General features: G+C 47.3%; 1 protein-coding gene across 3 annotated transcripts in view; it reads left to right on the forward strand.

The window, feature by feature from the left end:
• CGNL1 (cingulin like 1) overlaps positions 1 to 20,577 on the forward strand; it is a 162,055-nt gene that overhangs the window by 35,163 nt on the left and 106,315 nt on the right. The gene's annotated exons all lie outside the window — the stretch shown is intronic.

Consider the following 20,577-nt stretch of genomic DNA (forward strand, 5'->3'; position numbering starts at 1 on the left):
AAATGGCACTTGATCCTTTGGGCAGATAGCCATCTTCTTTCTCTTCTACTCCCTGCATCTGGTTTTTGGTCAGTAGATGGAAGGGGATGGGCCCCTTTTCATCACTTCCGCTCTCATATCATCTCACACTGTAATGTCTGTGTGTGTACTGTGTGTGTGTGTTTGTGTGTCTGTGTTTGTGTGTGTCTGTGTGTGTGTCTGTGTGGTGTGCCTTGAGGTAGGAGGGTTGGAATATGAGAAGGCTCCATAATGATTAAAAGAGAGAGAGGAAAAAATAAATACAGTCTAAATATATCTGTTGTTATTTGTTAAAGACCTGCAAAAAGCTTTGTTAACTTCTAGAGAAACCATAAATAGAACCTAGTAAAACTGCTTTTTCAAAATATTAAACCTCTGCACCCTAATTTTATCATGGCTTATGAGCATGATCTTTAATTCTTGTATTAAACATGATACATTTTTAAAAAAAGATTTTATTTATTTATTTGATAGAGACACAGAGAGAGGGGGAACACAAGCAGGGGGAGTGAGAGAGGGAGAAGCAGGCTTCCCGCCGGGCAGGGAGCCCAATGTGGGGGCTTGATCCCAGGAGCCTGGGACCATGCCCTGAGCTGAAGGCGGACACTTAACGACTGAGCCACCCAGGTGCCCCAACATGATGCAGTTTTAAAAAATATTTTATTTATTCACTTGACAGAGAGTGAGAGAAGGCACAAGAAGGGAGAACAGCCCTGGGAGAGGGAGAAGCAGGCTCCCCACGGAGCAGAGAGCCCGATGCGGGGCTCCATCGAGGACCTCAGGATCATGACCTGAGCCGAAGGCAGACACTTGACGACTGAGCCACCAGGTGCCCCTAAATGTGATGCATCTGTGTGGCTTCAGTTTCTTTTCTCCTTTGCTAAAAAGATAAAGTACAGTCCTTTTCTTACTAAGAGTGAAGTTTATCATGGTTATGTCTTTTCAGATTTAGTGGAGAAAATCAGATTTACTTGAAAATTATGGGGTAAGGGGCGCCTGGGTGGCTCAGTATTTAAGTGTTTGTCTTAAGCTCAGGTCATGATCTCAGGGTCCTGGGATTGGGTCCTGCATTGGGCTCCCTGCTCATTTGGGAGCCTGCTTCTCCCTCTTCCCTCTGTCTGCCACTCCCCCTGCTTATGGGCACTATCTCTCTCTCTCTCTCTCTCTCTCACAAATGACCGTGTAGAATCTTAAAAAAAAAAAAAAAATAAGAAAAAGAAAATGGTGAGATAAGACCTCTGTAGGTTTTGTATTTTAATTCAAGAGTCTGAAAATAAGCTACAATGGCTTGGAGAATACAAATGAGCACAGTACCACAAAAACCACTTAAAAAAAAAAAACAGCTTTTGAAGGAATTTACTAATATGTGTATCAAATTTATACCACATTGGATCGTGCCATTGGCAATGTTTTTCTCCATGTCAAAATATTATGGAAGCACAAGCAGTACTTTATCTGGGGATAGAGGTTTTTCTGACGGGAGCCAGTTTCCGAGTCATCTTCTAGAGTCCTGCGCTGTCTGTAGTCTGTCTTTGTCCCCTGTGGCCTCCCTCCCTTCTGGCTGGGCATTCAGTCCCATGGTCTTGGTTCCGCCAGCTGTGGTCTCTGTGGTTTGGGAAGCCGAGACCCCATCTGCCATCCTTGTCCTCAGGGAGCTTATATTTGGGCTTTTCTGGCATCCCTGCCATGTCCTGCGCACCTCTCGCTCCTTGTCTGCATTCTTTTCTTCCATGTGGGTGATTTCATTGGCCTTCGATTTCACTGTTTTTTATTAATTACATTATTATTTCATTATTTTTTAAATTTAAGTTTAATTAGCTAACATATAGTCCATCATTAGTTGTTGTTGTTGTTGTTGTTTTTAAGGATATTATTTATTTATTTGACAGAGAGAGGGAGATACAAGTAGGCAGAGAGGCAGGCAGAGGGAGAGGGGGAAGCAGGCTCTCTGCTAAGCAAGGAGCCCAATGTGGGACTCGATCCCAGGACCCCAAAATCACGACCTGAGCCGAAGGCAGAGGCTTAACCCACTGAGCCACCCAGGTGCCCCTCATCATTGTTTTTGATGGAATGTTCGTGCACTCATCAGTTGCGTGCAACACCCAGTGCTCATCCTATCATGTGCCCTCCGTCCCCCCCTTCCCCCCCCCCCCCCCCCCGTTGAGTGTCTTAGTGTCTCACAGTACTTCCCTGAGAGTAGTCTCTGCTGCTGCTCCAGCTCTCCCCGAGTCCTGCAAGGACAGACGCCGTTCACCAGACGTGTCCAGTGCTTCTTGGAAAGTCCACCGAGGCTCCTATTTCTTCTGTGTTCAGGGTCAATTGCCCTTTAACGTTCACAGCCTTTTATGTGATGTCCCCGAGTTTCCTCTGACTTCCTTCCTCCACCAAGAGGGCAGCCGGCTGACGACTAGTGTTTGGGGGATCAGCCGGATTTCACGGATGTGCCTGAAGTGGTTCTTCAGTTTTAGTCCAGGCTGGAGTCGCTTCGTGGTGGATGTGGTGGGTGGGTGTTGGGTGAGCCAGAACCCCACACCCGGGCCACAGGCAGGAGCAGCTTTCCTCCACTTCCCTACATGCAGGGGACTTTTTTTTTTTTTTTAAAGATTTTATTTATTCATTTGACAGACAGAGATCACAAGTAGGCAGAGAGGCAGGCAGAGGTGGCGGGGTGGGGGGAGCAGGCTCCCTGCTGAGCAGAGAGCCAGATGTGGGGCTCGATCCCAGGACCCTGAGATCATAACCTGAGCCGAAGGCAGAGGTTTAACCCACTGAGCCAGCCACCCAGGCATCCCATGCAGGGGACTTTTATTTTTAAGTCAGCGTTGGCACGGATCAAAGTGCAGGATAAGATCTGGAGAAGACTTGGCTGTGAGGCGGTTCTGTTATCCTCTCCTGTCCTAAAGACTGTTCCCGGCTGTACTTACGCCATGCTTCTTTTCTTTGGTGGGATCATCTTGATGTTTTCTCTGTACGTGTAAGTGGATGATTAGTACTGAGTACATAGGAGATGAGATCATTGACTCTCAGATTTGGAAGAACCTTCCCTTTCTGAGGGGCTGACCCTGGAATTCCTTCTCAAACCCGCCTTCAAGCCTGTGAATGAATGGGCAGCCCCACGCTGTTTGTCTTCCTCCACTGACGGGGAACTCACTGTGTCTCCCAGAACAACCCATTTTATCTTTAGGCATCTCTAACTGTTAGAGAACTTTCCCCACCTTAGATTCAGTTGGCATTTGTGTCCCTGGCACATTTAGTCACTGTTCCTTGTTCTAACCTTTGGAGCCATGCAGAGCAAGTTTAATCCCTTTTCACGGGGCGGCCCTTCTGGTATTTATGTTGGATGACAGTTTTTCCTGTTCTCAGCCCTGTTCTCCTCCTCTGCACCCAGTGCTTGCTCTTAGCTTCTCCGTCCTGAAATCATCCTGGCCATGCAAACCAGCCCCAGGCAGAGTTGGGGACCTGTTAGCAGGTCTCTTTTGGCTAAGGAGAGGCTCTTTCGTCCTTGGCACTCCTTGCATGTCCCCTGAGGCTGTGTCCCTGGGTGTAGAGACACACTTCTGAGAGAGTTGGGGGTAGTTATTCTTGATTTGAAGGGAGTCTACAGTTTGGTTAACAGCCTTGCCCTGCTGAATCTGGATGTATAATTCCCAGAGATCATTGTGTTCATGGACAACCATCTATCTCATGGTGGAATTGTTGTCAGCTATGATCTCCCAGATCTTTTTTCTAAGAAACAAGATTTGCTTCTGTGTCTTACCCATCCTAGAGTCAAACAGTTGGTTTCTTTGGGGCCTTTGATTCTCCCTGTTTAACTTCATTTTGTTCGGCCTGACCCATCGTCTAGTCTGCTGGTCTGTTTGGCTCCTTAACTCTCAACACATCGCCTGTGTTTCCTGGGTTTCTGTGGTTCTAGCGGTTCAGGGCATCTCATATGGTCTACCACCTATTGGGTATATGGTTTGGGGCCAGGGCACAGTGAGGAATCTTCTGGGGCAACTGGCAGAACAGATGAGTGGTATCTTAGGGACCCCAAGGGCAGGAGGGAACAGCCTCAGGAAATCTGATCTTGGGAAGCTAAAACAAGATATCACCTCATCCCTGCTGCTTTCTGAACGTTTAATTTTTTTTTTTTTTCTTTCCTGGAGGCTGATTTTTCCCTGTCCACGTATTTGGGTGGCAGACTGAATAATGCCCCCCTCCCAAGATATCCACATTGTAGTTCTGGAACCTGTGAATATGTCACCTTACATGGCAAAAGGGATGGGATGAAAATAAGGACCTTGAGATGCGGAGGTTCTCTTGGATTATCCGGGTGCGCCCAGTGTCATCGCAGGTTCTCATGAGGGAGGGAGGGAGGAGAGGAGATGTCAGAGAGGCAGAGTCAGAAGAGGCTAATGAGCCGGCTTTGGAGCTGGAGGAAGGGGCCAAAGAGCGAAGCGGTGCAGCCGGCTTCTAGAAGCTGGGAAAGGGGCGCCCGGGTGGCTCTGTTGGTTGAGCAGCTGCCTTTGGCTCGGGTCATGATCCTGGAGTATCGGGATTGCGTCCTGCATCGGGCTCCCAGCCCCAGGGGAGTCTGCTTCTCCCTCTGACCTTCTCCTCTGTCATGCTCTCCCTCACTCTCTCTCTCACTCAGATAAATAAATAAAATCTTAAAAAAAAAAAAAAAATAGAAGCTGGAAAAGGCTATGGAACGGATGTTCCCCTAAATCCTCCAGAAGGAAGGCAGCCCTGACGACACCTAGATGTTAGCCGAGTGAGACAGCTGAACTCCATTCACGGTAAAAATAAATGTGTGCTGTCGTCCTAAGCCACTCAGTTGCAGGTGCCTTCTTGCCTTCAGGTCTTCCCCACGCCACCCGCCCCCTTGCAGTAGGGAGCTCCCCCCCTGCCCCTCGTGCCCGTGCTGGACACGCAGTGTGGGTTGTTCCTGCCTTCCTCTTCGTTGTCTGCCCAGGCCCGGCGTGCTTCTTCTGCGGGGTGAGTTCGTGGTGAATGTCTGTGGAACCGAAGACCCCAAGAGAGACCCGGAGGTGTCTTTCAGAAATCCAGCCGCTCCATCAGAGTTCTTGGCATCCTCGCTTGCAGCCCTGCCAGAGAAGGAGTAAGGCCGGTCCCTCAGGATTTTCTCCCAGTGAGCCCGGCGTGGGCCTCGAGAGGGCCACTTCTTCCCTAAGTGTTCTTTCAACGAACTTGCATCTGCTCGAGAGCCCCTGTGTGCTGCGTCCATCTGCTTTGTAGGACTGAACGATCGCCACGTGTTCATAGTCTCCAAATACCAGAGGTTTGTTAAAGGAAGAGAAGGACCCACAGTAATATGGTTTTGATGCCTTCTTTTTCTTCAGTGTAGTGTGGTTGAAAAAGTGCTTCCACACTGAGGATCTCATTGAATCCCCAGCCCTTTTCCAGTTTGTTAAGTATGGGAGTGACAGCATCCCGCTCTCTGTGTGTTGGGGTGGAAACCCGCCCCCCTCCCCGTTCCCACGGTCGTGACCCACCCAGTCTCTCTCATGGGGGCGGGAGATGCTCTATTCCCAGGGCTGCTGGAACCATGGCTCACCACCTCTTTAAAGTTGTCGAGAATTTTCTTCTTCCTCTTAGAATGCCAGACAGCACTTCATTCTGCTTTCCCTTTTCCCTAAGTCAGCATCCCCTGTACCCTTGCCCTCGCTTCCCTGCTCTTAACACGGCCAGGAGGCCGTCTGGGAGTTGGGCCGGCCTCGGTGACCTCTGGCTCCGCCAAAGCTATCTGGGGGGCCTTGGGGGAGTGATTCAACCCCTGGGAGCCTCCGTTGCCTCACCTGCAAATGGCGATACGTGGTAAGCTCCCTGGCAGGGTTGCTGAACAATGTCTTGGACTGCTCAGCACAGTGCTCTCGTCTTGGTAAATGTTCAGTGAGGGATTGCGATTATTTATTACTGTACTATTAATCAGGTACCTGGTGTGTTTAAAAGCACTAGACACCTAATCTCTCTTTATGCTGCCATTTCTATGGGTAGGCTGATTCCAAGGTCAGACTCTGCACTAGGCATCAGAATGGAAATGTACTTTTTTTTTCCTTCTGGAGGTCTCAGACTGGGGTGGGGGCAGGAGTCTCCATTCCTTGAGTCATTCATTCAATCAGTCAGTCAATTCACAAACGCACTGTCCGGCAAGCTGTGGGGCACGGGGGGTAAAATGGTGAGAAGAACCCAGTACAGCCCCTGTTCTCATGGAACTTGCAGTCTGACGGAGAAGGCAGACATTAATTTAAAACAAGAAAATATACCTGCTGTGGAGGAAGCTGGGTGAGAGTCTAGGGAGATGTTGCCTGGGTGTCTGGTGGACCTTGGGGTTGGATCTGTGTCACTGTGTGGCAGACATGGTCTTCGACTCGGTGGCGGTGGGCTTTGGCAGCCCTGGGTCCAGGTCATAGCAGGGTGGTGATAGCCTGGGTCCCAGCAGGGGACAGTCCAAGATATCTGAGACCTTGGGGACGCTGTCAGGGGCACAAGCGTTTATAAGAGAGGAGCAGTGGTGAAGAGCTCTGCTGGGGAGGCATGGAGACTCAGGGCAGCTGAGTCCTCAGGTGCTTATTAAGGAATGTTTTAAATGGGGTTTTAACTTGGCCACTCCTTCTGTTCAGCCCAAATGATACCCTGGTCCGCGTTTCCTGTCACAATGACAGGAAACGTGGACCAGGCTATCAAGCAAGTTTAATTAATATCCTAGTCTGTGAACATGCTTCCCTCTTATCTCTCATTTTTCACTACTACTTTCTTTCTCTCCATCCCTATTTCTCTGTCTTCTCCTGTTTGATTTCTCCTGTTCTGTGATTCCCTCAGCTCTTCTGTTTTTCATCCAATTAACGTTTCTGTGTAAGGAGAAGCGTGCTCTTTGGCTCTGAGATGGAGGAGGAAGGAGGCTGAGTTCCGTCGTCCATAAGCGACCCTGGGGAATGGGTTTGGTTTGATGGCCCATTTAAACTCCGCCCCATGCTGCCTTCTCCCCAGAAGGTATAGCTTCCGTGTGTGCCCAGCCCTCAACGTGCTCGTTCTCCCTTCCACAATGCAGTTGGCAATTTTTAGTCATTTAGCTCTCCTCTGTCTTGTGGGAAACAGACTTTGTGCAGCCTTTCAGCTCGGGACCTTGCTGGGTTTCTCTCCACGTCCCTGTGATGGGATGCTCTGTGTTCACAGGGTCCTGGTGAACTATTTACCCTGTTTTTTCTTGGCAGAGGTACCATCCAGGAGCAGAGCTTTGAGAGCTCACCAGGGAGGTATGCCTGGTGATGTGATCAAGGACACGAGTATCTGTGTTCTTTTTTTTTTTTTTTTTTTTTTTTAAAGATTTTATTTATTTATTTGACAGACAGAGATCATAAGTAGGCAGAGAGGCAGGCAGAGAGAGAGGAGGAAGCAGGCTGCCCACCGAGCAGAGAGCCCAACGCGGGGCTCGATCCCAGGACTCTGGGATCATGACCTGAGCTGAAGGCAGAGGCTTTACCCACTGAGCCACCCAAGCGCCCCGAGTACCTGGGTTGTGACCTCCTCCAGGCCCGAGGTGGGAGATATCAGGAATTACATGTGTTGGCTCTGGAGCGACCACAAGGACCACAGCAGTGGGTTGGACTGCCTGGTGGTTTCTTTTTTAATGTTACTTGAAGAAAAACCCCAACAAACAAACGAACAACTTTTTATTTGAGAATGGTTTTAGATTCATAACAAAATCGCGATGAGAGTAAAGAGTTTTCATAGACTGTCCATCCACTTTCCTCTGTTGACATAATACATTTGGTTTGTCACAGTTAAGAAACAAATACTGATAAATTATTATTAGTTACAGTCCATCTTTTTTTTTTTTTTAAAGATTTTATTTTTATTTATTTGAGAGAGAGACAGTGAGAGAGAGCATGAACGAGGAGAAGGTCAGAGGGAGAAGCAGACTCCCCATGGAGCTGGGAGCCCGATGCGGGACTCGATCCCGGGACTCCGGGATCATGACCTGAGCCAAAGGCAGTCGTCCAACCAACGGAGCCACCCAGGCGTCCCACAGTCCATCCTTTTTAAAGATTTGCTTAGTTTTTATCTACTGTCCTTTATCTGTTCTGGGATCCCATCTAGGATACCGAGTTCCCGGCAGCTGTCGCTTCTCGGGGCTGACTGAGATAGTTCTTGGGACAACTGATCAATCAGTTTTTCTTTCTTTCTTTTTTTCTTTCTCTTTCTTTCTTTAAGATTTTATTCATTTATTTGACAGAGAGAGACACAGCGAGAGAGGGAACACAAACAGGGGAGTGGGAGAGGGAGAAGCAGGCTTCCTGCTGAGCAGGGAGCCCAAAATGGACCTGGGATCAAGACCTGAGCTGAAGGCAGATGCTTTAACCCACTGAGCCACCCAGGTGCCCCACCGCTGCTGTTTCTGATAATGCTGACAGTTTTGGGGAGGACTGGTCAGGTATTTCATAGGATGCCCCTCTACTGCCATTTGCCCTTTGCTTTTCTCCTGATTACACGGGGGTAGGGACCTGGCGAGGAAGACGATGGAGGTCAAATGCCATTTTCCTCATAGCACATACTGTCAGGATGACTTATCAGGGCTGATGTTAACTTGATGACGTGGGGACCTGGCTGAGGTCATGTCAGGTTTCTCCATTGCAAAGTTCTCTTTTCTTCTTTCCATCCTGTCTTCTCTGGAAGGAAGTCACTGTGTGCAGCCTGCACTCGGGGAGTGAGGAGTTCTTTTCTCCTTCCTTTAAGGCAGATTGTCTCAGTCAGTTATTTGGAAATCTCTTCTGCATGGGAGATTTGTTCCTCCTGCTCTATTTATGCATTTATTTAATCATTTGCTTATACCAGCCTGTACTCACAGGTATTTATTTTTATATTTTGGGTTTTGATACTTCTTTATCTGTTCCTCAAAGTGTTTCAGCTTTGGCCATTGGAAACCCCATATGTCCAACATATATCTCCGTTACTATAAGCATTGTGGGTTTTAAAAAAAAAAAATTAAAAAAAATTTTTTAGAGCACTTTAATTTAATTTTATTTTTTCAGTGTTCCAAGGTTCATTGTTTATGCACCACACCCAGTGCTACATGCAATACGTGCCATCCTTAATAGCTACCACCAGGCTTACACAGCACCGCCCCCCCTCCAAAACCCTCAGTTTGTTTCTCAGAGTCCACAGTCTCTCATGGTTCCTCCATCCCCCTCCCCCAATTAAAGCCCTTACTTACATTCTGGCACTACAAGAGGCTCCAGGCCCTCTTGTATGTTTCCTGCCCCAGTCCTGGAAGTGGCCATTTCTTCAAGGAGCCCTGGTTCCTTTTACCAGATCATCTATCAGTGTTACAAACCAAGACGTGGGTGCTAGGTGTGTGCATTGCTACTGCAGTATTGTTGCTCCTAAGCCGTCTTGACTGACAGAGCAAGGAAAAATATGTATATACTGTATTTATAAATATGTAACTATCTGTATTGATATCGAGCTAAACGAGATCACACTGGTGTCTCCAAGTGGAATCCACTATCACAAGATCATTCTAGCCTTCTTCTCTTGCAAATATGTAGCCTTCTACCTCTAACAGGGAGAAGTAAGACCCCCACCATCTGCCATCCATTGACTTAACTGTTTATCCAGAGTATACACGTATAGTGGTTTCATCATTGTCGATACATTCCTCTTGGGAAACAACTTTATCAACTACCCTAAAATACCTGTGTATCGTTCCTTTTGCTTTTGGGCTCCACTCATTTCTAGAGTTACTTAGATCATTTCCTTTTCTCCTCACCCCCTTCTGTGAAGTTGTTTCATACATTCGTAATACAGCTAGATTCAGTCTGATGGCTCTCTAGGAGAGAGAAATGGGGAGTTGAAGACTCAGTTGTCAGGGAACAGAGTTAGAAAAAACTTGGAGATATTTAATTATATCTCCCAAATGTGTGGGGGTTCCTTGCCACTGGGTGACAGGATTCTCATAATCTTTTCTCCCTCTGCTTCCCTTTGTCCCTACTCACTTGCCAGGAACTACGTGTTTGTGTTCCCTTCAAATCCTAACCCTAGATGTGATGGCTTTTGGAGATGGGGCCTTTCGGAAGTAATTAGGGTTAGATCAAGTTAGGTCATAAGGGTGGGGCCCTCTCGGTGGGATTGGTAGTTTTGGAAGAAGAGGAAGAGAGAGGGATCTCTCTTCCCACACAGGCACTGAGGAGGGGCCCTGTGCTAACCCAGTGAGAAGTCTGCCATCTGCCAGGAAGAGAGCTGTCATCAGGAACTGAATTGGTCAGTACCTTGATCTTGGACTTCCCAGCCTCCAGAGACATGAGAGAGAAATTTCTGTTGTTTCATCCACTCAGCCTGCAGTGTTTTGTGGTGAGCAGGCTAATGTCCCACTCTCTAGAAGAAAGGCAGGCACCCCTGCACTGTTGAGGGACCCTTTCTTAAACCAAATCACTGATTCCCTTTCTACCTCTAAACAACAAAAGACCTCCCTTTCCACCAGTGATCTGGGGTAAGAGATGGGTCTAGGTCCATTTATGTCTGAAATCTCAAGGATAAAGCCTCTATTTCAATTGTCTGATGCTATGATGGTACACTTTCGGCAAAAAATAAGCATTAGGGTCAAGGGAATGCTGCTCAGTGGAGAGATTATAATCACTTAGTTGGAGAAAAACATAACCCTGTTCCCCAAGCATACCGATCCCATGAGAGAACAGGAGGGCCTGGTTTTAGAAGCAGGAAGCATACTCTCCAGGGGCTCTGAGCTGGACTCGAGTCCCAGCTCTTCACTGTGGTCAGGCAGACAGCATCACGTGCTGCTGTCCTGCCCAAGATCATGAGCTTGGAAGTGCTTGGTGAACCCTAACTTTGCAACGTGGATGTGATTGATAAAATATCCTCACTAAAGACTGAGGCTTCCTCGAGGCTGATTTTTCTCTGGGATGCTGCTGTAAGTTCTCCACGTTTCTACTTTTATTGTGAGGTGTCTTTAGCTTCTTTAGAAGATCATTGTGTCTTTGCCTTACAGCTGTCTGCTCATCCCGTGGAAGCAGAAATCACAGGAGCTGTCAGTGGCATAGGAAATAACGGCAAGCCTAGAGAAACGTACCTGACGCTCCAGAGAAATGTACGATGGCCCTCAACTCTGCCAGATGGGCGATTAAAAAAAACAAGAGCTCTTAACTGCCAGGGAGGGACTTCCTTTCATTGTTTTCCTTTTGTGTTTCTTCCTTTTTCCTCTTCATTTTTTCTCTTCCCTTTGTAGTGATCTTTTTCATGTCTAGGGTTCAAAAAAGTTATTTACTTTTTATTGCCTGTTTCATTTCACGACTTGGCACCTGTGTTGATACGAATGTCTGCTTCCTGCCACCCTCAGGACAGTCAAAGTGTACAGAGTGAATTTGCCATAGCTTCACACCATGATTTCCACCACGATGACTCAGAGAAGGTTCCAGCTGGGGAGAGCCAGCCAGGAAAACAAATTATACTTTGGGTTTTATTACAAAACCTTTCTAAATTGAGCCCCTAGGAGAAAAAGGAGACCTTTAAGTAAATTCACTTCTTGTGGTATTTTTCTATACGGTCATCACTGACCCATCCAAATTAAAGTGTGTGTGTTAATGTTCAACATTAGGCTAATGTCCAGAGGTTAGTTTTGGACATGACAGTTCAGAAGGTTAATGTTTAGTATTCGAGCACTTAGAAGAGTACTTGGTACACAGTGTGAGTGTTTAAGAGTTAATTACATTATTGTCATTCTTGTGAATGCAAGGAGGGCTCCCGCGGGGTGAGTTGTGGGACAATGAAACAGAGATGGGGGACTAAGGTCAATATTGGGAGCAGGCAGAGGAAAGTAAACTGGAATTGCTGCTCCTGTGTTACCGGTGTGGGAGAAGTGGTAATGGAGGTGGGGCTGGATCCCAGAGCAGCAGTTAGGGTCTCAAAGCTGAGAACTAAGGAGCTTGAAAGTGGTTCATCTAACAGCAGTCAGGGGTATGCTACATGGTCTCTGAAAGCCTTTTTTACCTTTAGAACATGATTCTAGTAGGTTCTCCTCTGCTTGGGCATGGGCATGGATAAGTCAAGGGGTTTTGTAGAGGAGAGGGAAAAGGAGTGACTTCTTTCCCTCTGGATTCTTCTAGGCTGGATTTATTTCTGTCTTTTCTGGCATTGCCAGGGTGAAAAGGTATTTCCATGGACTTCTACTGTTGGTCTAAATTAAATGCAGACCATACCGCTTCAGCTGCTCTTGGCGCAGCCTCGGAGGTTCAGCCACAACCAGGACAACGGGCAACTGCCAGAGGGAGGGAGAGAAGTAATATTCCATAAAATTAGGGAAGGTCTGGCTCAGGATCTTTCGAGCGTGAATACCAGGTTTTGCGTTTCATTGGCACCTCCGAGGCTGCAGTTGCATTCCTGAGCAATTGGGAGCACATCCACCGGAGATCTCCTACTGGGGCGGAGGGGAGTGGGCTGGGCAAGGGAGGCATCTAATTTTTTCCGCAACTGCCTGTATTTTTGTATTTTCCTTTCTGTGATAATTGACATTCCTTGAAAGAGTTGTCTTTGCTGTGTTTTGCTGCTGCCAACTGTGGTCAGGTTTCCCTGCCTTCCTAGTCAGCGAGAGAGTTCTCACCAAGGTCACTTTGATCTCCGTGCTGCTTAATTAAAACAGCAATGCTCCCTAGTCTTCATCGGCTTAGTAGCAGTGTTTGGCTCAAGGACCCTCCTTCCTTTTGGAAACACTAGCTTCTGCAGGCTTGTAGGCCACCACACTCCCTGGTTTTCTCCCTTCCCCTGGCTGTCCCTGCTCTGGTATCCGTCTGTTCCTTCTCTTCTCAGTGTTGCAGCCATGGGCCTAGGCCCTCCTTGGATCTCCTTAAATGCCCATCATGATTCGCTGGGTCTGCGTGGGGCTCTCAGGGGACGCTGTGACTCTAGTCCAGGAGCACACTACACAGCAAGGCCCCAGGGCTCTGTCCTCAGCCTCTCCATCTGCGTTACCTCCTAGGGGAGCTCACCCAGCCCCTGGCTTTCACGAACATTTGACTCGCGTTGGTGTCAGTGTCCCACCACCTGACTTGGGATGAGACCCAGAGCCCTCTTGGATGCCCGCACATCCCCATAATTTGGTTTCTGCCCTCTTCTCTGCCCTCCCCGACACCTTTCCTCCTCCCCTCTCAATTTGTTCTGGCCGAGTTGACTTTATTGCCAATTTTCCAACTCCTATAGGACATCCCGTTCTTGGGAACTCTAGACTTGCTCTTCTGTCTACCTGGCGCTCACGCAGCTTGCAAAGGCCTCCCCCTAGCCTTGCAGTCAACTCTTCCCCTTCCAGAGAGGCCTTCCTCGACCATGGTAGCCCAGACCGGTCTTCACCACCACCTTGTTCTCTCCTTGCCCTGCCTCATTTTCTTCACAGCACTTGTCAGTGTTTGAATAACTTGTTTGAAGTTCTGTGGTGGGAGGGGGCCTAGCCCTGAGAGAGGCTCTCCATGAGAACCTGGGTGTGACTAAACAGAAGGTTAGGGTCAGCATATCCTCAGTGACCGGGTCGCCTGTGGATACCAACACTCAGTTCCAATGGCTACGTTTACAAGGGCTGGGCTTCAGGTATTATTAGTGTATTTTAATTATCATGACCTATCGGAAGAAAAACCGAGATACTGTGGGCATGTAAATGAGGCTGTTGCATCACAGGAAGACCTGGTAGTTTTGTGGCAGGTGGCCCAAAGGAAGGTTTACGCAGTCGTTTGAATAAAGAAAGGGCACCGAGGCTTATACAAGGTGACACGTGCGCCGTGAGACCAGGAGGACCTGCCTGGACTGTAGGGTCACTGTCTTGCTCTCACAATATATGGTGATTCAGTTTCAGCAAAATGAACTTTATCCTCAGTATTAAATTTGTGTTGTGAGTTTGAATTGTATTGGCTTCTTAAACATACTTTGTTGAATGTACAGATTTGGTTTGGCTGTATGCTATCATAAGAATGATAAAAGTTGAGAATTTTTTCTTTGAGGACATGTACTGATACAAGCTTGCAAAAGACTAAAATAGGGACACCTAGGAATAGGTTTCAACATCGCAAACTGCTTGTGCAAAGGTATTTTTAACACAATAAAGATAGTGTGGCTCTGAGTGGGCTTTTTTAGCATGCTTTCAAGAGAGTGAAATTTAAAAATACCCGTATTCTTATGAATACCAAAGAATATCCTGACAAACCCCAAAAGGCTAAAAAAGTATTACTTTTGTTTATTTACGTAATGGAACCTTCTGTTTCTGGTGACTGCTTCGATTTCTAATTATTGAAGAGCATCCTGAATTGTGAAACTTCTGTACCCGAGACATCTGCATAAAGTGATGATATTTCTGTGGTTCTGCATAAACAAAGACAGCCCCACCCGTGCTGGGGCTGGGGTTAAGAAGGCAGGCGGGCAGGCAGAAAAGCTCCCTCTTCTGACTTTTGCTTTAGGTGCTTCTGGCCCCTCGAGACTGGGGAGGGAGGTGGATTTTGCACTTGGGAAATGAGACCCAAGAGGAGATCGATTCTTTGCCTTGAAAGGAGCTGTGAGTGTTGGTTCCCCACCCATTTCATTTGAATCTATGCGTTTGTTTCTATCCTGTTCATTTCTGCCGTCAACCCTTCAGGCTGCTCTGATCCAGAGACTGGGTTGTTTATAAACCACAGAAGTGGATTCCCCACAGTTTTGGAAGTCCAAGATCAAGGTGCCTGCATGTCCCCTTCTGGTAAAGGCCCTCTTCCCGGTTCAGGGCTGATGCCTCCTTGCTGGGTCCTCATGAGGTGGAAAGGGCTAGGGGATTTTCTGGGGTCTCTTTTAAGAGAACACTAATGCCATTCCTGAGAGTCTAAGCACCTCCCAGGGGCCCGACCTCCTAGTACCACCATCTTTGGCGGTTAGGAATTCAACATGAATTTGGGAAGGTGGGGGAGATACAAGTATTCACACCGCAGCAGCTTCCAAATGTAAGTTGAGACTCTTGTGCTAACGGGCTCAGCCATGGGGAGACTGGGGCAGAAGACAGAGAGTAGAAGTTGGAGATGAGGGGGGGTGGGAGTGCTTCAGGAAGGGAAAAGCAGGGAAAGGACTTCAGAAATGCCCAGATTATCTCAAAGAACTTTCCGTTCTCCAGTTAACCTGAGTAACCGGTGAGAGCAAGATGCAGCCTGTTTGGCGTGACTTTGGGCCCTGGGATAGTCCCCCCCCTTCCCTTGTCGCCCATTGTCGTCCATCCGGAGTTTATCTGACTCGTGGTACCATCAGCCGCTGGGGGGTGAGACTGAATGGCTAACAGACAACCTGCATTTATGCATGTGGAAATCTGCTGGGTTGTTACTTTAGTTTTTTTTTTTTTTTTAATTCTTTATTAACATATAATGTATTTTTTGCCCCAGGGGTGCAGGTCTGTGATTCATCAGGCTTACACATTTCACAGCACTCACCATAGCACAATGTCCATAACCCAACCACCACCCCCTCCACCGCAACCCTCAGTTTGTTTTGTGAGATTAAGAGTCTCTTATGGTTTGTTTCCCTCCCGGTCCCATCTTGTTTCATTTTTTTCCTTCCCAACCCCATCAGCACCCCACCCCCCGCCCTGCCTCTCAAATTCCTCATCTCAGTGAGCTCATATGATAATTGTGCTACTTTAGGTTTATTTTTATTATATATTTTAAGATTTTGGGGTGGCTACCCAGTGTGATCTTCCGTTTGCTTTTAGCAGTCCTGCTGTGTGGGACTCAGGAAGCGTCTGTGGGCAAATCCAGGTGCCTGTCACTTAGAGCCTTGCTTTCTGGGTCCTGTGCAAACAACTGAGGGGTGCATTTAGGGCACTTGGTTGGTTTAGGAATTGATGGGTGCAGGGAGGTGGGAAGGCTGCATACCATGGACCCTTGCAGTCGTTTGGCGTGATGTGCTCAGGATGCCAGTGGCCGCCATCTTTTCCCTGATGAGGAAAAAGACGGCCAGATTTCCCTGGTTAACCTTACTTTGAGTGACCAGGAGGAGATGCTTTGCAGAAGACATACCGTATATTCCAGGGGCGAATGTTTGGCTTTGGAATTCCCTTTGCAGCGGTCGTGTTTGGGGGAGTTCTGGGAACCGGGCTGGTTGCAGCTGGCATTGTTGGAATTCCAGTGTCCCTTTTACCTCCCTGAGGAGATGCTTGATAACCCAGGGCCCATTTTCTGTTTTGAAGTACGTGCGTCTTATAAACGCGGCTGCTGGGGATGGGGAAAAAAGCCACAGTGATCTGATCAGGTTCTAGTGTGTTAAGTAAGCAGTGACACAGCAGCACCTGGGTGGCTCAGTGGATTAAGCATCTGCCTTCAGTTCAGGGTCCTGATCTCATGGTCTTAGGATCGAGCCCTGAGTCAGGCCCCACGGGGCGGTCTGCTCCTCCCTCTTCCTTTGCCCCCTCCCCCCGCAGTCCCTCCCTGATCATGCACACTCTCTGTCTTTCTCTCCAATGAATAACTAAAATCTTTAAATTAAAAAAGTGACTCAAATAACAGCTGGAGATAGGAGCACCCAGGAACGGTGGGATAGGAGATTTGATATGGGAAAGATTGGGCTTTTAAAATATTGTTCAAATTTTTTATTTTATTTCATTTATTTATTTATTTATCTATTTATTTTATTTTTTAAAAGATTTTATTTATTTATTTGTCAGAGAGAGAGAGAGAGAGAGCGAGCACAGGCAGACAGAGTGGAAGGCAGAGTCAGAGGGAGAAGCAGGCTCCCTTTGGAGCAAGGAGCCTGATGTGGGACTCGATCCCAGGATGCTGGGATCATGACCTGAGCCGAAGGCAGCTGCTTAACCAACTGAGCCACCCAGGCGTCCCTGTTCAAATTTTTTAAAAAGCCTATGTGCGTTGTGCATACTTTATTAATTTTAGTTCATTTATTCGTTCATTTGGTGCCTGCTACGTGCAAGACACTGTCCTAGGTGCCAGAGGAAGGCCTCCTTGGAGAGTAACACCGCTCCTGACATCTGACAGTCCACAGAGGCTGGCTTGCTGGATGCTGGTACGGTGGGACATGGGGGTGCGTTTTCCACAGCTTTCCAGTGACCACGCCAGTGTGATTGTGTCAGATGCTGTGGGAGGCAGAAGAATGAAAACGTGATCCCTGCCCCAGAAAGAGCTCAGGTCTTTGGGACAGAGGGTCTGGGCTTAAATCCATCGCTGCCCCTGAGCGAGGTGTGACCTTGGGGGAAATCACTGGCCAATCAAACGTTGACACATCCCTAAAAGGGAGAAAATAGGGGTTGGGAGGCTCTGAACAGACAGGTTACAGAGAAAGCTTCCAATACCTGCTGTGGCACGGTGCAGCCACCATGTGCATTTGAGAAACTTAAAATGCAGCGGTTGGGACAGAACCGATTAATAGAGGAGCCGTGACCATGTGGAGCGGGGTAAGGTGGACTGTCCTGGAATCCAGAGCGGGCAGGCCTTGTGGGGGTAGCTGACAAGGTTTTTGTAGCTGAAGGGAGATCATTTTTAATGGAGGAAGAAAGTGTTTGAAGTCAAGGTCATAGTAACAGGGTGAGGATCGAAGCTTCTCTTGCTGGGTACCTGTGTCAGTGGTGGCCTCTTGGTGGCCGGGTAGAATGTTCTAATGGCAGTAGTGGGAATGTGAGCCTAATGTATGCGCGGAACTTGAGGAGCACCCCAGGGTGCGAAGTTGACTGTGACGTAGTGACAAGACTGGAGAAGTGTCTCGGGAAACGTAAGAAGATGCCCCTAGGTTTTAGGAGGTGAATTTCTTGGATATTTGGCTTCAGTGTAGATAGTTGTAGGTAAGTGTCGTGTCAGGAACGGCAGGTAGGTTTTATTTTATGTCTACACGGATTGTCAGTGACAATGGGAGGGCGGTGTTGAGGATTTGGGGGCTCGAGGTTGGCTTATAGCAAAAAGCAGTGATAGGTAACCTTGTGTCTATGTGTTTGGGCTTCTACTCCATATAGCAAATGTCATGGGTCTCTCTGGTTAAGGTCTTTTCTGTGCGCCTGGCAACAAAGACATTTATTCTTGGAGCAATTATTTTATGATCCAAGTTAGTTTTTTTTTTAAATTTAAATTTAAAATTTAAAATTTTATTTATTTATTTATTTTTAAGATAGTGGGGGAGGGGCAGAGGGAGAGAGAGAACCTTGGTGTGGAATGCAACACGGGGCTCTATCTCACAACCCAGAGATCATGACCTGAGCTGAAATCAAGAGTCAGCTGCTAAACAGATTGAGTCACCCAGGTGCCCCAAGAACTTAGCTTTCTTGAGGCCGTAAGCGCCATATTAAATTTTTTTTGCTTATGATTTTCTGTTATTTCCTTTAGCCGACAGTATATGATTTAATATTCTCTATTACCTTATGCAGTCATCATCAGTAATCTGACTCTAGAGATAGGGAAACACTCAGAGATGTTAAAGAAACTGTCCAGAGCCAGGATTGGACTGGACTCAAATGTCAGACACGTTCCCCCCCGCCGCTGCACCTGGGTGCTGGGCTCCATTGCTTGTCCTCACAACCGTCAGCTTCCGTCTCTTGTGGGGAGAACATTTTAGAAATCGCTTCAGGGTCAAGAGGTGAAAAAGAATGAATAATATATCTTCAACATTATTTGGACATGAATTTTGTATTTTCTTTCAGAGACCATGTCAAATATAAAATGTCAGTCACCAAATTTTAGAATTAAAGTTAGGAAGAAAAGGGACACCTGGGTGGCCCAGTCGGTTAAGCATTTGCCTTTGGCTCAGGTCACCATCCCAGGGTCTTGGGGCCTAGTCCTGCATCTGCCTCTTTGCTCAGCAGGGAGGCTGCTTCTCCTTCTCCCTCTGCCTGCCACTCCCCCGCTTGTGCTCTCTGTCTCTCTCTCTTTCCAACAATCAAACAAACCAACAAATAAATAAAATCTTTAAAAAAAATAAAGTTAGGAAGAAAAGAACATTATAAATATATTGGTAACACACATGCTAACCAGGTAAGTAAGGAAAGAGGAGTGGAATCAAAATGGACAAAAGTGGAACAGAGAAGGATGTACTGGGACCATCTGTGGGGACAGGAGAGAGCAGACTTCCAGAGGAGACATGGGGGTCCCTGGAAAGCCAGCCGGGTGCTGTGCTCCAGCCCGAGTGTGATCAGATTGGTTAGTCCTTGTGGCCCCCGATCCTTATACTCCTGGTGGATTCTCCAAAACATCTATCCTTAGTATAAAAAGAGTCTTTCGATAGGCTTTTTTCCTCCCCGTTCTCTTTATCCACTTACTTTTGGTGTGAAGTGGATAGATTTAGGGGGAAGCTGCAGCACATAGTATTAAAAATTTAATTTTAAAATTTTTCCCCCAGATGGAAAATTTTTGGTCGTCATTCTCATTTTTTTTTTTTTTTTTAAAGATTTATTTATCCATTTGGCAGAGATCACAGGTAGGCAGAGAGGCAGGCAGAGAGAGAGAGAGGAGGAAGCAGGCTCCTTGCATAGCAAAGAACCCGGTGTGGGTCTCGATCCCAGAACCCTGGGGTCATGACCCAAGTCGAAGGCAGAGGCTTTCATCCACTGAGCCACCAGGCGCCCCTCTTCATTCTCATTTAAGATGTTGCTTGTCGGGGCGCCTGGGTGGCTCAGTGGGTTAAGCCGCTGCCTTCGGCTCAGGTCATGATCTCAGGGTCCTGGGATCGAGTCCCGCATCGGGCTCTCTGCTCAGCGAGGAGCCTGCTTCCCTCTCTCTCTCTCTCTCTGTCTGCCTCTCCATCTAATTGTGATTTCTCTCTGTCAAATAAATAAATAAAATCTTAAAAAAAAAAAAAAAAGATGTTGCTTGTCCTTCTCATCTTACTCAAACCATACTGAACTCTGTAGGTTAGTCAGCACTCTCCCTTCATTTTCAAACCTCAGACTTTATTTTTGAAATGGTTTTCCCAGGGAGTTTTCCAGAGTCTTTTTTTTTTTTTTTTAAAGATTTTTATTTATTTATTTGAGAGAGAGACAGTGAGAGAGAGCATGAGAGGCGGGAAGGTCAGAGGGAGAAGCAGACTCCCCATGGAGCTGGGAGCCTGATGTGGGACTCGATCCTGGGACTCTGGGACCGTGACCTGAGCCGAAGGCGGTTGCTTAACCAACTGAGCCACCCAGGCGCCCCAGTTTTCCAGAGTCTTGACTGTGTGAAGACATTTCCTTCGAAACCTTAAAAGTTTGTTCAGTTTCCTATGTTTGCACCACAGAACTGATAGGTAGATAGGAAAGAAGAAAAGAAAGAATGTAAAGCTTAGTTTAGGTAAGACTGCCTCTTTCTGTCATGTTTGGGAATAAGCACATTATTTATTTATTTCTAAGGATTTTATTTATTTATTTGACAGAGAGAAAGATCACAAGTAGGCACAGCAGCAGGCAGAGGGAGAGGGCAAAGCTCCCTGCTCAGCAGGGATCCTGAGATCATGACCTGAGCTGAAGGCAGAGGCTTAACCCACTGAGCAACCCAGGTGCCCCGGGAATAAGTACATTTAAAAACTAGTAAGCATTTTGCTAATCTTTGGCTTTTCTCAGTCTGATTTCTCACTTTTACCTAG

Source organism: Mustela nigripes, chromosome 13 (genome assembly GCF_022355385.1).
Source record: "Mustela nigripes isolate SB6536 chromosome 13, MUSNIG.SB6536, whole genome shotgun sequence".
Classification (NCBI taxonomy): Eukaryota; Metazoa; Chordata; class Mammalia; order Carnivora; family Mustelidae; genus Mustela; species Mustela nigripes.